The 15125-nt window shown below is 34.9% G+C and overlaps 1 long non-coding RNA gene across 4 annotated transcripts in view; it reads right to left on the reverse strand.

Moving 5' to 3' along the window:
- Positions 1-15125, reverse strand: part of LOC127787233 (uncharacterized) — a 54033-nt gene that overhangs the window by 13242 nt on the left and 25666 nt on the right. The window contains exons 1-4 of one of the 4 annotated variants that reach the window (XR_008020126.1): positions 9299-9382; positions 8747-8841; positions 7969-8497; positions 7514-7778 (exon numbers count right to left, since the gene is read on the reverse strand). This is a non-coding gene — a long non-coding RNA (uncharacterized LOC127787233). Of the gene's footprint in view, positions 1-7513; positions 7779-7968; positions 8498-8609; positions 8682-8746; positions 8842-8971; positions 9163-9298; positions 9383-15125 lie in introns of those variants that run through there. The other 3 variants (XR_008020128.1, XR_008020127.1, XR_008020125.1) reach the window with 3 other exon arrangements.

Here is a 15125-nt window from a genome sequence, read left to right on the forward strand (position 1 = left end):
AGGCCTAGACAACATGTTCTAATGGCCTCACATAATCGACTTTTGATGCAGGTATGCTAATGTCAACTCTCAGACAGGTAGAAGTTGATTCTTGCACACTATAAGGCCTAGACAACATGTTCTAATGGCCTCGTTGTTGATGGTTGTTTGGTAATTCACATTGGACATTGACACAAGGTGTTAGATATGTGTGTATAAATGCCTGGTTGTAATATTTGACACATTCATGTTATATAAATGTTTTCAAAATGTTTTTAAGTTACGAAAGTGGATATATGTTCAAATTTGAGACGTATTTTATATCTGTGTCAAACATTAGATGAATTGAAAATATTAATTTATAAATATTAAAATTTTTATTTATAAATATAGAAATTAAATATATTTATTTAAATTAAAGTCTAAATATATACATAAATATATTTCATGTTCATAAAATATAAAATTAAATATATATATATATATAAATGTAAACTAAATATGTAAAAATTTATAAATTAAAATATATATTAAATGTATGATAATTAACTATTGGTAACATTTATTAAATGTATACAAAATGAAAAAAAAGGAGAGAAGAGAGGGGCATTTTTCGTTTTTTTTAAAAAAATTGAGTATGAATTATATTTTTTTAATGTGAAAAGTATACTAAAACTGAATTGAATAGTATTTAAAGAATATATAAATATTATTCTTATATTGAAGAGATTATATAAATATTCTTATAGTGATAAAAACACATCAAATTTTAAAATCTTGATATATCACACAATCAAATGATCCACTTTTTGGTATCATGCACTGAGTAGGAACATCAAATTTATTTGCTCTAGAAAGTTTGGAGGAGTGATGATAGTTGTAAGTGAGAGTAGTATTATGAGAATTTAGCATTTTTATAATAAATTAATTTGTTATAATAACTATTAAAATTGTCACAATATACATATTGTGACAAAGTTGGTTTGTCATCACATTAGTCACATCATACTTGTCTCATTCAGTATATTGTGACAAAATATAATTAATTATCAAAAAATGATTCACCTTTTAAAATATTATTATTTATGATATAATTTTAATTTATTGAATAGTAGGATCACGCTTTTTATTTATTTCAAATTAATATTATGTTTTTTTGGGGTTAAACTACTCCCATAAGACATACACTACATTTGTATATTATAAAACTCTATAAATAAAGTAATTTTAATAATGAATGATTCAAATGTTTGAAAAAACCACATGAATGTTAACACACTTTACATCAATATAACACACTAAATGATATATTGATGCATTAACTTCACCAAATAGGTTTAAATTAAGTGTACAAAGTATCATTTTGGTTAAATATTACTTATATTTTACTTAACAAGTGATACTGAATTTTTTTGTTAGAAGATCTAAATATATCTAATTCAATAAATATATGAATTATTTATAATTCTCTTCTAATTTTTCAAAATTCGTCTTCTCCTAAGAGTTTTGTAAATATATGAGTCCGTTAATCATTTGTGTTCACATATTCTAAATCGATCTCTCTCTCTCTTTTACATGTTTTCTAATGAAATGACTATCATATATGATAGGGATATGGTTGAACTTAATATCGTAATCCTCCATTTAATGTTGTATCCAAATAATTTGTGTACAATAACTTCCAACTGCTATATATTTGACTTCAGATGTTAAAAGTGTAATTGATGTTTGCTTTTTACTAAACCAAGAGATAAGTCAGCTTCTCCAGAATTGATAAGTTTTACTTGAACATTTGGGTACGCAATTAATTCAAAAGAAAATCTTTTGGGATACCAAAGCCCTAGATCTTATTTTCTTAACAAATACTTAATTTTTTTTTTTACAATTGCTAATTTCATGCAATAATTTACATTATTAATTTGATGCAATAATTTATTATCATAATCTATTAATTTGATGCAATAATATAAATGATTATATTATCATAAATTATTATTTAAAATATTTAAAATTGCAATAATTTAAAAGTTTTTTTCAGTTATCATAATCTTAAATCATTTTATGTTTATCAATCAAATAATTATTAATAATAATTTATAAAAATCATTTTATGTTTATCAATCAAATAATTATTAATAATAATTTTTATAAATTATTTTATTATTTAGTTAACAGCTAAATGTCTAAAAAAAAAAAAAAAAAATGGCCCCAATTGTAAAGACGGGGGATGCCTCGTCTTTTTTTCCCTTGGCCAAATCCCTAAACCCCCAGCAACTTGACTTCATCTCCCTCTCTCAACCTACTGAAGTCCTCTCTGCTTGTCATCGCCTCCGCTGCCTTAACGTCCCTGTCATTGTTGCCTTTATGCAGTCAATGCCTCCAGCTTCTCGCCGTTGCTGCTGCCACTATGTTGCTGCCACCTCCAACTTCTAGCTGCCTCAATGCTGTTGTCATTGCCGGACACCCAAATCAAATAGTATAGATTTCAGTTTACTTTTTCCATTTCTACTATATTTCAGTTTCCAAACATCTCTACTAGTCCCTTTACCATTTCTACTATATTTTTATCACATGTGGCATTTAGGCCAAAAAATAAAAACCAAATCTAGAGAAATTTAACTGTTAGATCTAACCCATTTTTAGATATATTAATCCCCTTAGCTTCTTGTTTCAAACAATAGGCTTTGATCGTGAAAATCACTGGCCGACGATGGTTGTTGGTGGTAGCGATCGTTGCCGCCACCGCTTGTGGTGGCGATAATGGCTGGTTTAGGCTATTTTGGGGCTTATGACAAAGTCTGTGGGTGAGGCTGGAGGTGGTTATATGCTCGTGGATACAAATACTTTAAGATGGACGTGTAGTGCAATGTGAAAATCATCTCTTGTATTGATTATACTTCTTATTTTACAAGCATGAAAATCTTTTCTTCAACATAGCCATGGTAAATTGCTCTTATGGTTGCAAGAACTTAATGTAGTCCATTGTAAGATGTAATGTCTCCTTCTGAGTCACTGGACCTCGCAGCCTACCACGATAGGATCACGGTGGGATATACCACTGAAGCTCCCGGCCTACCGCGACAAACATGTTAATGTCTCTTTTAACTTTATTTTTTTTTCTAGTTTTTGTACGGTCGGTATCCCCAACCATTATATTTAAATTTGTGTATTAAATAGATTTATTATTAGAAACATATTCACTCATAAAGTACACAAATGGAGATTTTAAGCAATAGGTAGAGTAATTGTGATCTCTTATTATTTAAACAAATCTAGTACGCTTCTATTTTTGGGTTTTACATAAAGTATGTTTGTGGTTCACTTAATTACCTATCAAGTTAATTATATATAGTTTCAAAGTCATTTTACGTTTGACAATAGATGTACTTGTTCATATTTGTTAAACTATTTTAGTGAAAATGAAGCGAGTGTTAGTACAATTAATGTCTCAAGTTAATTATTAATCTCTCTTTGTCTTCATGTATACAAAAGATAGATTTGAAAATACCTTATGCAATTGCTCCATCTTCCACATAAATGATTACTTTTCTTTTAAACTGCCAATTACATCTTAACAAATGATAAATTGTTCAATTATATTTTTTCTTAAAAATCGATTATTTGGTTTGGTTCGGTTCGGTTATTTATACAAAAATAATTGAATAACCGAATAACCGAGTTACCCGTGACCACGCCCCCCCCGCCCCGCCCCGCGCCCGAACCGAAGATATTACCCGCCCATAAGTCCGTGACCCAAGTTGGGTCACCCAATGACACCCCCCCCCGTGAGACAGCCACTCACTTGGATCTAGAGACCAAGACCGACTGATAGAGACAAAGAGAGCCTCCGGCAGATCGCACAAATCGATCGATTTTGTGTCCGTCGGTGTGTCGCCATCGATGAAGGTCACCTCCGCCTTCGATGCCTTCGCCGTAGACAGTCGGTCGCGCCCGCCTTTCGCTTTGCGGTCCAGCCGTCCCCTCCGTCTCCTTTGTCAGACCCACACCAATGCCGTTTCATCACTGTTCTTCCTTTCCTTTCTTGTGCTTGGACGATCGATCCACACCACCGACCACTGACCATCGAGCACTTAGGTTAGTATCGACAGTTAGGTTAGGGTTTGTAAGATTTTTAATTTTTTTGACTTTCAATTGGGTTAATTTCTTGACGTTTTCTTCTATGGGTTGTTCGTTTGTATTTCCACAAACGGGTTTGTATTCTCTCGTGTATTTGATCTTTTGTTCTTCTACTGCTCTGCATTGTAAATGGGTTTGCATTTTTCTGTTCTTCTTCACTATAAATGGACTTGTATTCTCTCTTGTGTGTATTCCTTCATTTGCACAAATGGGTTGCACAAACGTTGTTCCTCTGTTGCTGTAAATCAATTTGTTTCTATGTCAATTTCTGTATCAATTTCTGATTTTGCACAATTAATTTTCAGTTTCGGTTATCGGTTCGGTTAACTCAATTTAGATTTCGGTTAGCTGAGATTAGTCAATCGGTTCGGTTCGGTTATCGCATGCGGGTCGGTTCGATTCGGTTAGTATTTTTTGGTCGGTTCAGTTCGATTATAACCAAATGCACACCCCTATATTATACTTCTTATTTTACAAGCATGAAAATCTTTTCTTCAACATAGCCATGGTAAATTGCTCTTATGGTTGCAAGAACTTAATGTAGTCTATTGTAAGATGTAATGTCTCCTTCTGAGTCACTGGACCTCGCGGCCTACCATGATAGGATTACGGTGGGATATACCCACTGAAGCTCTCGACCTATCGCAACAAACATGTTAATGTCTCTCTTTGAACTTTATTTTTTTTTCAAATTTTTGTATGATCGGTATCCCCAACCATTATATTTAAATTTGTGTATTAAATAGATTTATTATTAGAAACATATTCACTCATAAAGTACACAAATGGAGATTTTAAGCAACAGGTAGAGTAATTGTGATCTCTTATTTTTGGGTTTTACTTAAAGTATGTATGTGGTTCACTTAATTACCTATCAAGTTAATTATATATAGTTTCAAAGTCATTTTACGTTTGACAATAGATGTACTTGTTCATATTTGTTAAACTATTATAGAGAAAATGAAGCAAGTGTTAGTACAATTAATATCTCAAGTTAATTAATCTCTCTTTGTCTTCATGTATACAAAAGATAGATTTGAAAATACCTTATGCAATTGCTCCATCTTCCACATAAATGATTACTTTTCTTTTAAACTGCCAATTACATCTTAACAAATGATAAATTGTTCATTAACTGTATGTGATTTGAAAATAGCTCATGTTGACAGATTTGAAAATACCTTAACACCAATGTTGTGTTTCAAAAGCATGAAAAAATTACAATTCTTACTATGTGAGTTAATTATGTGTATCCGTCGCAAATTATGGACATATTTGTTAGAACGGTAGGTTCTATGGCACACACCAAGAGGGGGGGGGGGGGAGAATTAGTTATTTTAAAAATTTGATTTAAAACTTTGAAATCCTTTTGATTGAAAGTAAAAATTCAATGCAAGTGAGGATAATGAAATGCTAGTAATGATAAATATATCAAAGTACACAAGCATAAGAAAACACAAGGATTTATAGTGGTTCGGCTTAACCAAGCCTAATCCACTACCTTAGCTCCTCACTAAGGATTTTTCAAACCATCCACTAAAACCCCCTACTTAAACCAAGTAGGTTCTCTAGTCCAAGACTAGGAAAATACAAAACCTCCCACTCAACTGGGCCCTCTAGCTACACAAGCTAGGAAAAATAAGAAATATAGAATATGAGAGAATCTAAGAGATGAATCTCTTAGTTACAATATCTCTCAAGATTAAACAAGGCTTAAATGAATGTATTAACAATAATAGAATGAAGCCTTGGAGAGAAAAGTATAACTATGAAGGCACAGAGCACTGTAAATACAAACGAAGATAAACCGTAAGCTCAAATCAATTCATTTCCATCCATTAGTCTTCTCTTGATCATCCATGACTTGTATTTATAGGCTTCCCAAAAGATTGAAGAGAAATGTAGCCGTTTGTGACTGTTGGAGTTGAAAAACTAGTCGTTGGAAGCTTTCTGTAAAAGATATAGTCGACAGAAGAAAATGCATAGTTAACTATTTTTACAAATAAAATAGAACATAGTCGACAGACAAAAACGCATAGTCGACTGTCTTATAACACAAAAATTTCATAGTCGACAGATACATATGCATAGTCGACTATTGCAAAAATATGAAGAGATTTTTGAATTTTATGAACAAAAATAGTCGACAGATGAAAAGCCATAGTCGACTATCCTTACATGATAGTCGACAGACTGAAAAATAGTCGACAGATGCCTTAAATAGTCGACAGATCGAAACAGCATAGTCGACTATCCTTAACAGCATAGTCGACTATTCTCAGGCATAGTCAACAGAATGAAACACATAGTCGACTATCCTTTTTATAAAAACTGAAACGATAAATGATAACATGAAAAAGAATATTTTGAATCATAAAATTCTTTAACATTGAAATCTCATAACTTTATTTCATCATCAAAATACAATTGTTTTTCATCATCAAAATTATATCAAATGTAAAACATCAATATTAGCACCTCGTAATTATCGTCCTTGATCGTTTCTACCAGATATTGTCACCATCGGCACCATTGTTGTCGTCCTCATTCTTGGACTTGATTAGCAGCTCATCAGGTTAATGAATTCCGATGTGGGGTTAAGAGTTTCATAGGTTATACATATGCTCGGCCACAGTTTGTGCATGACATACATAATATATGAATTCCTATACGGGGTTGAGAGTTTCTTGCGACCACCTTGGCTAGGCCGCTAGTTGTTGTGTCCTTTTTAACTTGCCATTTTTTGTTTTTTTTTTGTTTTGTTTTGTTTTGAAGGGTTGGTATTATGAGTACAACAATATCTAAGTGTGATATTATTGTAATTTAAAAGAATGCAATGCATTGTAACCACTTGGGACTAAAACCTAATATGTGCGCTGCCATGACAATATGGGTCGACTCAGCTTTTACATTCACCCTAAACTGTGTTAAAATTTAACGAAGAAAGCAAAATTAACACTCAAAGAAAAGATTTTAGATAAAGAAAGCAAAGAATAAAGGATATATTTTATTCAAATATCTAAATGATTACAAATGAAGAATTTAACTCTGTAAAGAGCTCAATACACTAATTCAACTACTCACCAGCCTCTTTAATTCATCTACAAACAAATATCTTCCCAAGTATCACATTTGGTCTCCATCCTCCGAGAACAACTAGAAAGCAACAACGCTGGTTCATGGCATGCCAAAATAAGCTGGGTTAGAGAGTACAACCGAGAATGTCGAGGTTGCTTTTGAGGATGCAATATTCCATTGTTCAAGAGAAAGGAAAGCATGAAAAGAAAAAAAACAAAACAACAAGAACACACTCTAGAGGGGAGAACCTAGGGCAAAAAAGACACCCCATGCGATCTCCCCTCAAACACGAAAAAGTATACTTTTATTAAGAGATGACCTGCCATGCAAGCGCACCCGTCATGGCAAAGGCCTAATGACAAACATATGTGCCTCCCTAAAATTATGCCTTCACTTGTCTAGACTCTAAATTACTGCAACATCTTTCACAATAACCAACTCCATATTACAAACGTCAATTTTGCTTTCCTATGTCCATAACCAAATTGACACCATGAAAATGCTCTAAGCTGGCCTCTGATTCACGCGTCATAGTTCTTTGGAGGTCATCTTGTTAAGTGAAAAGGAGCTTCTAATAACCGTTTCTGCAACATTAGAAACCCAAAGATATACACATCATACGAAAGATAATAACAGATAATGTGCTCGATCAACTACATTGGCCGAACAAACATGCCAAGATCTGAACAACTAAGACTCTTGAGCATCCATAAAAAAGGTATGAAGAGGGAATCAAAAGGCCATAAATTAAAGCAAATAAGTGCAAGAATTTACCTCGCCCTTCAATCTGATGTGTAATTTGTATCTACATCATCCGAGAACAACTAGGAAGCAACGCTGGTTCATGGCATGCCAAAATCAAGAATGTCGAGGCTGCTTTCGAGGATGCAATATTCCATTGTTCAAGAGAAAGGAAAGCATGAAAAGAAAAGACAAAACAAGAAGAATACACTCTAGAGGGGAGAACCTAGGGCAAAAAATACACCCCGTGTGATCTCCCCTCAAACACAAAGAAGTATGCTTTTATTAAGAGATGACCTGCCATGCAAGCACACCCATCATGGCAAAGGCCTAATGACAAACATATGTGCCTCCCGAAAACTATGCCTTCACTTGTCCAGACTCTAAATTACTGCAACATCTTTCACAATAACCAACTCCATATTACAAACGTCAATTTTGCTTTCCTACGTCCGTAACCAAACTGACACCATGAAAATGCTCTAAGCTGGCCTCTGATTCACGCGTCATAGTTCTTTGGAGGTCATCTTGTTAAGTGAAAAAGAGCTTGTAATAACTATCTCTGCAATATTAGAAACCCAAAGATATACACATCATACGAAAGATAATAACAGATAATGTGTTCGAGCAACTACATTGGCCATAAATTAAAGCAAATAAGTGCAAGAATTTACCTCGCCCTTCAATCCGATGTGTTATTTTTATCAACAAAATAAAACACCAAGCTCAATTGCCAATTAATTAATTGCATAATCTAGGAAACAATTAAATATTTCAACAAAAAAATCAAAATCTTGAATTATATTCTCACCGCATGGCTCGCAAAGTCCAGAGAAATTGTTCGAAATTAAGTTAAAGCCTTTCCATCGTCAAAATCACCATCCCAACGTATTCACCCGGTCGATCCTACAGAAAACAAAGGTAGATAAGCCATGGTCGAGGAAACTCTTAGAAGTTCGAAGCAAGAAACTGCAAAAAACTCTAATTTATAATGAGAGGGCATGAGTAATGAATTTTTGATCAAAGACAATTCAACCGCCGGCAGCAGAAGTCGGACGCTGTTGGCCGCTGGCCCGCCGGTGCTCCGGCGATCGGAACCCGCCTTTGGAGTTGCCCAATCTTGGTTTTCAAGATACCCAAAGAATCCCGTTTACAGGAAAACGTCGTCGGTCACCGACCACGGCAGATTCACACGATCCGAACCGACCATCAGACTCGTCTTTTCTTTCTTACCCACGTACCAAAAAATGAAAAGGATGCAACGGTTGCATTTGGCGGACCTAGGTTTTAATTTTCGAAAAAACCCTCCCAAACGTTTGTGTATGTGTGTGTGAATCGGAAAATCGGTTGCCGGAAATCTTACCAAAGGTTGGTGGCAGTATCCGCTCGATAAGAAGAGATCGCAGAGGGAAGGAGGCTCGTCCGCGGGCGGAGGCTTCTTGGTGTTGATCGGGAGAGCCTACGGTTCTGTCCTTTTTAAAGTGACGGCCTTGCCCAAATGGGCTGGGATCTCCTTTGGGCCGAGAAAGGGTTGGGCTCAGCCCATTCCATATCTTTAACTGTTTACTCTTTGTTTTTTTTTTTTTTAAAGCAATACATTCAATAAAATGTACTTTTATTGCAATTAAAATGCGGATACAAGGAAATAAAATTCTGGTTTTATTTATTACTTTACCATCTTATTCCTTATTAAATTTTAAAATGATTTAAAATTATTCTAAATTTTCGTGTCTTTACAAAAGTTGTATCAAGTAATTAATATTAAAAATATAAGCAAATGAGACATTATAATTATAGAACGTATATATATATATATATATTGAAATAATAATAATAATAATAATAATCAAATTATAAATATTTAAACAATATAAAACTTAGAACACCTCATTTTTTTACCCATAATGGGACATCGATAAGACTAATTATCGTTTATATGGCTTTGTATTTGAAAGACAGATGAGTTGAGTTTGCTTTCAAACACCAAAGTTTTGTTTTTGGTAAACTCGAACTCATCCAGCTCAATCCAAAGTGAGGTGAGTTTTAAGACATAAACCAATTGAGATTTACTTCGGAGAAATTGAATTAAGGAGAATAGTTGTGCCCTTTTTCAGTAATTAAAATATGTTTTAATTCACTATCTTGTAGAAACCCATCTATAATTCTTAATTTATCTTTTTATTAAAATATATTTATTGTCAAAATATCACAATAAATTTATTTGACTGGGAACATCATCGTTTATCTACCCGAGTCTGTTAGGTAGAAAATAGTTAGAGAGTGCAGAGAGGTTTTTACACAAATACTCCGATACTTAAGTTAGATATTGAGGATGATGGCAATTGTAGAGCATAATTACACTAATATTCAAGACATAAAACTGCTTATTTATAGAGGGATATGGACTACTTTTAAGTAGGCTAAAATTAAGATTTTTGCAAATAATGTCCATCTCTTACAGATATGTTTATCTTCTAGAAGGGATTTTCAGATGTCAAAGTTATTATATTTAGAGCGCTGCATGGGACCTCTCATATTGTTGCCAAAATACAACAATTGAGATTTGTTGTGCGGGAACATTGTAGCCGCGGTGTAGCGAGACAAAAAATTGGCAGGTGTCTGCTTGTGAAAATATGCAGCCACTCTAGTCTCTGATTGTCTGGCAAGAGTCTCGAATGAGCCCTCAGGTGCATCTTCAGTAGAAGATTAATCCATTTGAGAGTAACTTCCTATGTGTTCGGGGCATAAATGCGTTCACAAGAACAAGTTAGAAGGCACGCGGGGATTTCTCACCCACGTGTGCCTTCCGATGCTTAAGTTAGTATGGGAAGAAAAACAGTTATCCGTGGAAGCTCGTAGAGGTTTCGCCGGATGTGCAATGAATTAAGATAAAAGAAGTACCTTTCTCAATGAGTGAAGAGCTATTCATAGTATTTTTATCAGATGTTGGGGCTGAACATGCATACGGTGAGTACGAGGACTATGGTTCTTAGTTTAATTCGGATGGCCTTGAGAGGAATCCTTCTTGGAAGATTAAGTGGCCTAGGGAGTCCTCTAAGAGAAGGTGGGCCTTAAGATGAGCTGGCGGAGCTGATTCTTGGCCTCTAGGTGGCGTGTCTGGGTGGTTAGAGCATGTCTCAAGGTATCGTTTATTATTATGAATTTTGCATAATATTTCTAAGAGGGATTGCACCCAATTAAAGATTGTAAGATATTATATAATGCGTGAGGCTCCCACATGCAGCCTAATTGAAAAGATAAGAGCCTAGGGATAGCCACATGGCTTAGCCAAGAGGGCCTATGTGAGATTGTGTGCATGTGGGTTGCAATGTGCGAGTGAGGAGGTGATTGAGAGTTTTCAGGGTCCAAGTGTAATTCAAGAAACTTGGAGTGGGATTAGTGTAAGATTAATATATGCGCATATATGAGTGAGGATGCCATGTGATAGTTTTTTGGGACGCCACGTGGCACTCGAGAAAGGGAAAGGGAAATGGCCACGTGGTACCTGGGAAGAAGAAGGAGAAGCGGCCACGTGGTGCTTGATAAGGAGACGGGAAGGAAAATGAGACTCAGGAAGAAGAAAATGGATCGGGAAGGAACAACCAAGTGGCACCTTGGGAAGAAGATGACTTTGGAAAGAATGTGAGTTTGGAAAGAAGTTAGCCTCTTGGGGAGGTGTCTCGAGAGAGTTAGAAAAGAAGATGGAAGAGTCTGGAAAGAAGTTGGTGTCTCGGGGAGACGTCTTGGGAGAGTTCGAAAATAAGATGGCGTCTCGAGGAGATGCATCTCAAGAAGGAGATCTACGTCTCTGGGAGACGTCTCAGGAAGAAAAGCTCTCTTGGGAAAGAAATGGTCTCTAAGAGAGATTTATCAGGGAGGCATCTCAAGAAGGAGAAGCTCTCTCAGAAAGGAGATGGTTTCTAGGGGAGCTTTCTCGGGGAGGTGTCTCGAGAAAGAAAAGCTCTCTAAAGAAGGAGATGATGTAATGGCTCGCCTCCCGGAGCCCCCGCTAGCATAGATGATCCGTGAGAGGGTTATTACTTGAATGATATAAAATATTTGCGCACGCTATAAACACACATCAAGTTCAACACAATAAAAATCATAGTTTTTTTATAACATTTCATGAGCAACCTTATATAACCGTACATGATAGGTTTGAAATGCTATGGCACACACCAAGAGAGGGGTGAATTGGTGTAAAAAAAAATTTCCCTTAAGAATTCTTTTGAAGAACATAAATGTCGTATGTGAAGACCACGGCTTCGTTAAATCTTAAGACCTTGAAATGTCACGATGAGGTATCAACCATAAAAAGATAATATCGTATTGACAATGAAGAACACAAGAATGAAAAATATGAAATCTTTTTCAATGAGAAGTTAAATATACAAATCAAGTAAGTAATATAGAAATGCTCGAAAAGACAAATAAACAGAGAATACGAGCACAAGAGATGATAATTTATAGTGGTTCGGCTTTTTAATCCTAGTCCACTACCTTAGCTTCCCACTAAGGATTTTGAAACAAATCCACTATCAACCCCCTACTCAAACCGAGTAGGTCCTCTAGTTCGCGATTAGGAAAGTTACAAACCTCCCACTTAAGTGGACCCTCTAACTTACGCTAGGTAAAATATAAGAAAAAAATAAATACGAGAATCTAAGAGTACAACTCTTGGTTACAATTTCTCTCCACAGATAAATAGAGGCTTAAAATGAATGTAACACTATAGATACAAAGCCTCGAAAAGATAATTACAGAGAGAATAAGATTTAAGGCTTAAAGTAAACTTAAATGCTCGGTAGTTGAAGATAATAAATGTCTTTCAACACCCTTCAACGATCCTTCAACCACCTATTTATAGTTGATGGTAGATAAATACAAAAATCTGAGCCTTGTAGTGGTTGATTGAGCATTTAATGCCGCAAAAACTAGCCGTTATGATTTCTGTGAAAAAAACTTAGTCGATAGATAAAAATGGTTAGTCGACAGAATCAGGAAAAATAATAAACTTGGTTGACAAACAAAATAGGTTAGTCGACCAAGTCATAAAAATAATAGAACACTTAGTTGACCAAGACATAAATAAGCATGGCACTTAGTCGACCAAGGCAATACTTATGTCGACAGACTTAAGGAGTTAGTCGACCAAGTCAGCACATAAGCACTGTTATGTCTTAGTCAACCAAGTCAAGCTTTAAAAGATAAATGAGCATACTATTAGTCAGCCAACTTGCATAATAAAATTGAAACCTTGTCAACTTGCTTTGCTTTAGGATTGAAACAATTTGAGATATTTTAAAAACAACTTAAACCAATTTAATTTGAGTCTTTGACTCAAATAAACCCCTTGGATTTAAAATAGCCCAATCTTCATTTCTTTTTGAGATACTTCATGAAATTGATTTTTGAATGCATAGAAAACATTTAATACATGAATTCCATATTTAACGAAAATTATATTATTTATCATTATCAAAACTATTTTGATCACAAGTGTAAAATATCAGTACATACCATGTCCCATAACTCGGTTACATAACCTGACAAAACCAAAACAATACCCAGGACCTAGTTTCGGGAGAACTCTGCACCTGCTATCATGACTTAGCGATCTAGACCCAATCCCAATCAAACGTACTTGATATCTCAGGAAATTCTCTTACCTGAAATGATGGAAAGTAAGGGTGAGTCACAAGACTTAGCAAGCTCAAGAAAGAAAGGCTACAGGTTAAGGATCGAACTTTCCCCAACATCCCAGGCAAATCATGCCAATACAACAACACACCATACCATAATCAACACGTCCCTTAGATCTAAATGCATAAATATAATGTAAACTGTACGTAAAAGGTCCCTAGGGCCCACATAAAACACACACTGGCACCCAAGTCCCATATACAAACTTGTAACAACCCAATATAAGTTACCATAGACTTCCGAGATATACACCAATTCATTCCCTAAAGTCTCAAAGAGCACCTGTAGAGTATACACCAGATCATTCCCCACCAGGCCCAAATAACTTCAATATCTAAAGACCTTCGAGGTATACACCAGATCATTCCCTAAACTCTCAAAAAACACTCGTGGAGTATACATAAGATCATTCCCCACGAGTCATCAATTGGCTTTTCCTATCATTCATTATGCCTTTTCTTGACCTCATAACATAATACATCATCATAACATACTGCTGTCGTGGGCGTCCCCACGGCCTTATGGGCCAAACCCACCTCTCATAGCCACTCATCCTCACCACGTAATGCAACACATAAGAAATACAATGGCATCTGCAGCATAAACGTGATGACAAGGCCCCCATAAACCAATCATCAGGCTATGCTACGCCCATATAAGAATACACAGATGTGAAATGCTCTAAATGCATATGTTCACCTAGGGTACCCAAGCTAGTTCTTAGACCAACTGGGTCATGGAAATCCTACACATTCCACATACAAAGCATCTCTTCCCAATAAAGGCAACCCAATCCCCATGCAGCACATACATCATGATACACACAAAATTAAGGCGAGAATTTGGCAGTACCAGCTCTTCTAGCTTGTCTATCGCTTATCGTAACAGTTGATGATTAGCTAATTAAGACTAATTATCGTTTAATAAATAACTACTTAAAATTTTTTTTCCAAATAAATTGAACATTTATTTTATTTTTTATGTATAATTAATATTTTATTGAAAAAATTGTCATAATATTTTTTTATTTCTATTTTTTTTATCTTTTTAAATCATCAATAATATATACATAATATGCAACTATAAAAATGTAAAATAAATAATAATATAAATGCAATAAATATGAATAACATGAATATTTTTCATCTAAACTAACATGGATATTTTTCATTTAAAAAACATTCAAAGATGCATTTAAAAATTAAAATAACAAAATACTAAAAATATAATGCATGAAGAAAAAAAAAGAAAATAGCTTATAAATTTTGGTGATGCTTGTATGTTCTAAATGAAGACTCTACAAAAAAAAAAAAAAAAAACAAAACTTTAAAAGTGAGGTGGGAGTATAGAGGGGGCGAGGAGAGGGGGAGACAGAGAGTGCAGAGGGGGGGGGGGAGAGGAAGGGATTTATATAGGGGAAAATTCAAGGGGGGCAGCCAAGAAAAGGGGGCACGCGCAGCGGGCATCTTTCCGTCGTTGTTTAGCGA

The sequence above is a fragment of the Diospyros lotus genome, chromosome 12, assembly GCF_014633365.1.
Source record: "Diospyros lotus cultivar Yz01 chromosome 12, ASM1463336v1, whole genome shotgun sequence".
Classification (NCBI taxonomy): Eukaryota; Viridiplantae; Streptophyta; class Magnoliopsida; order Ericales; family Ebenaceae; genus Diospyros; species Diospyros lotus.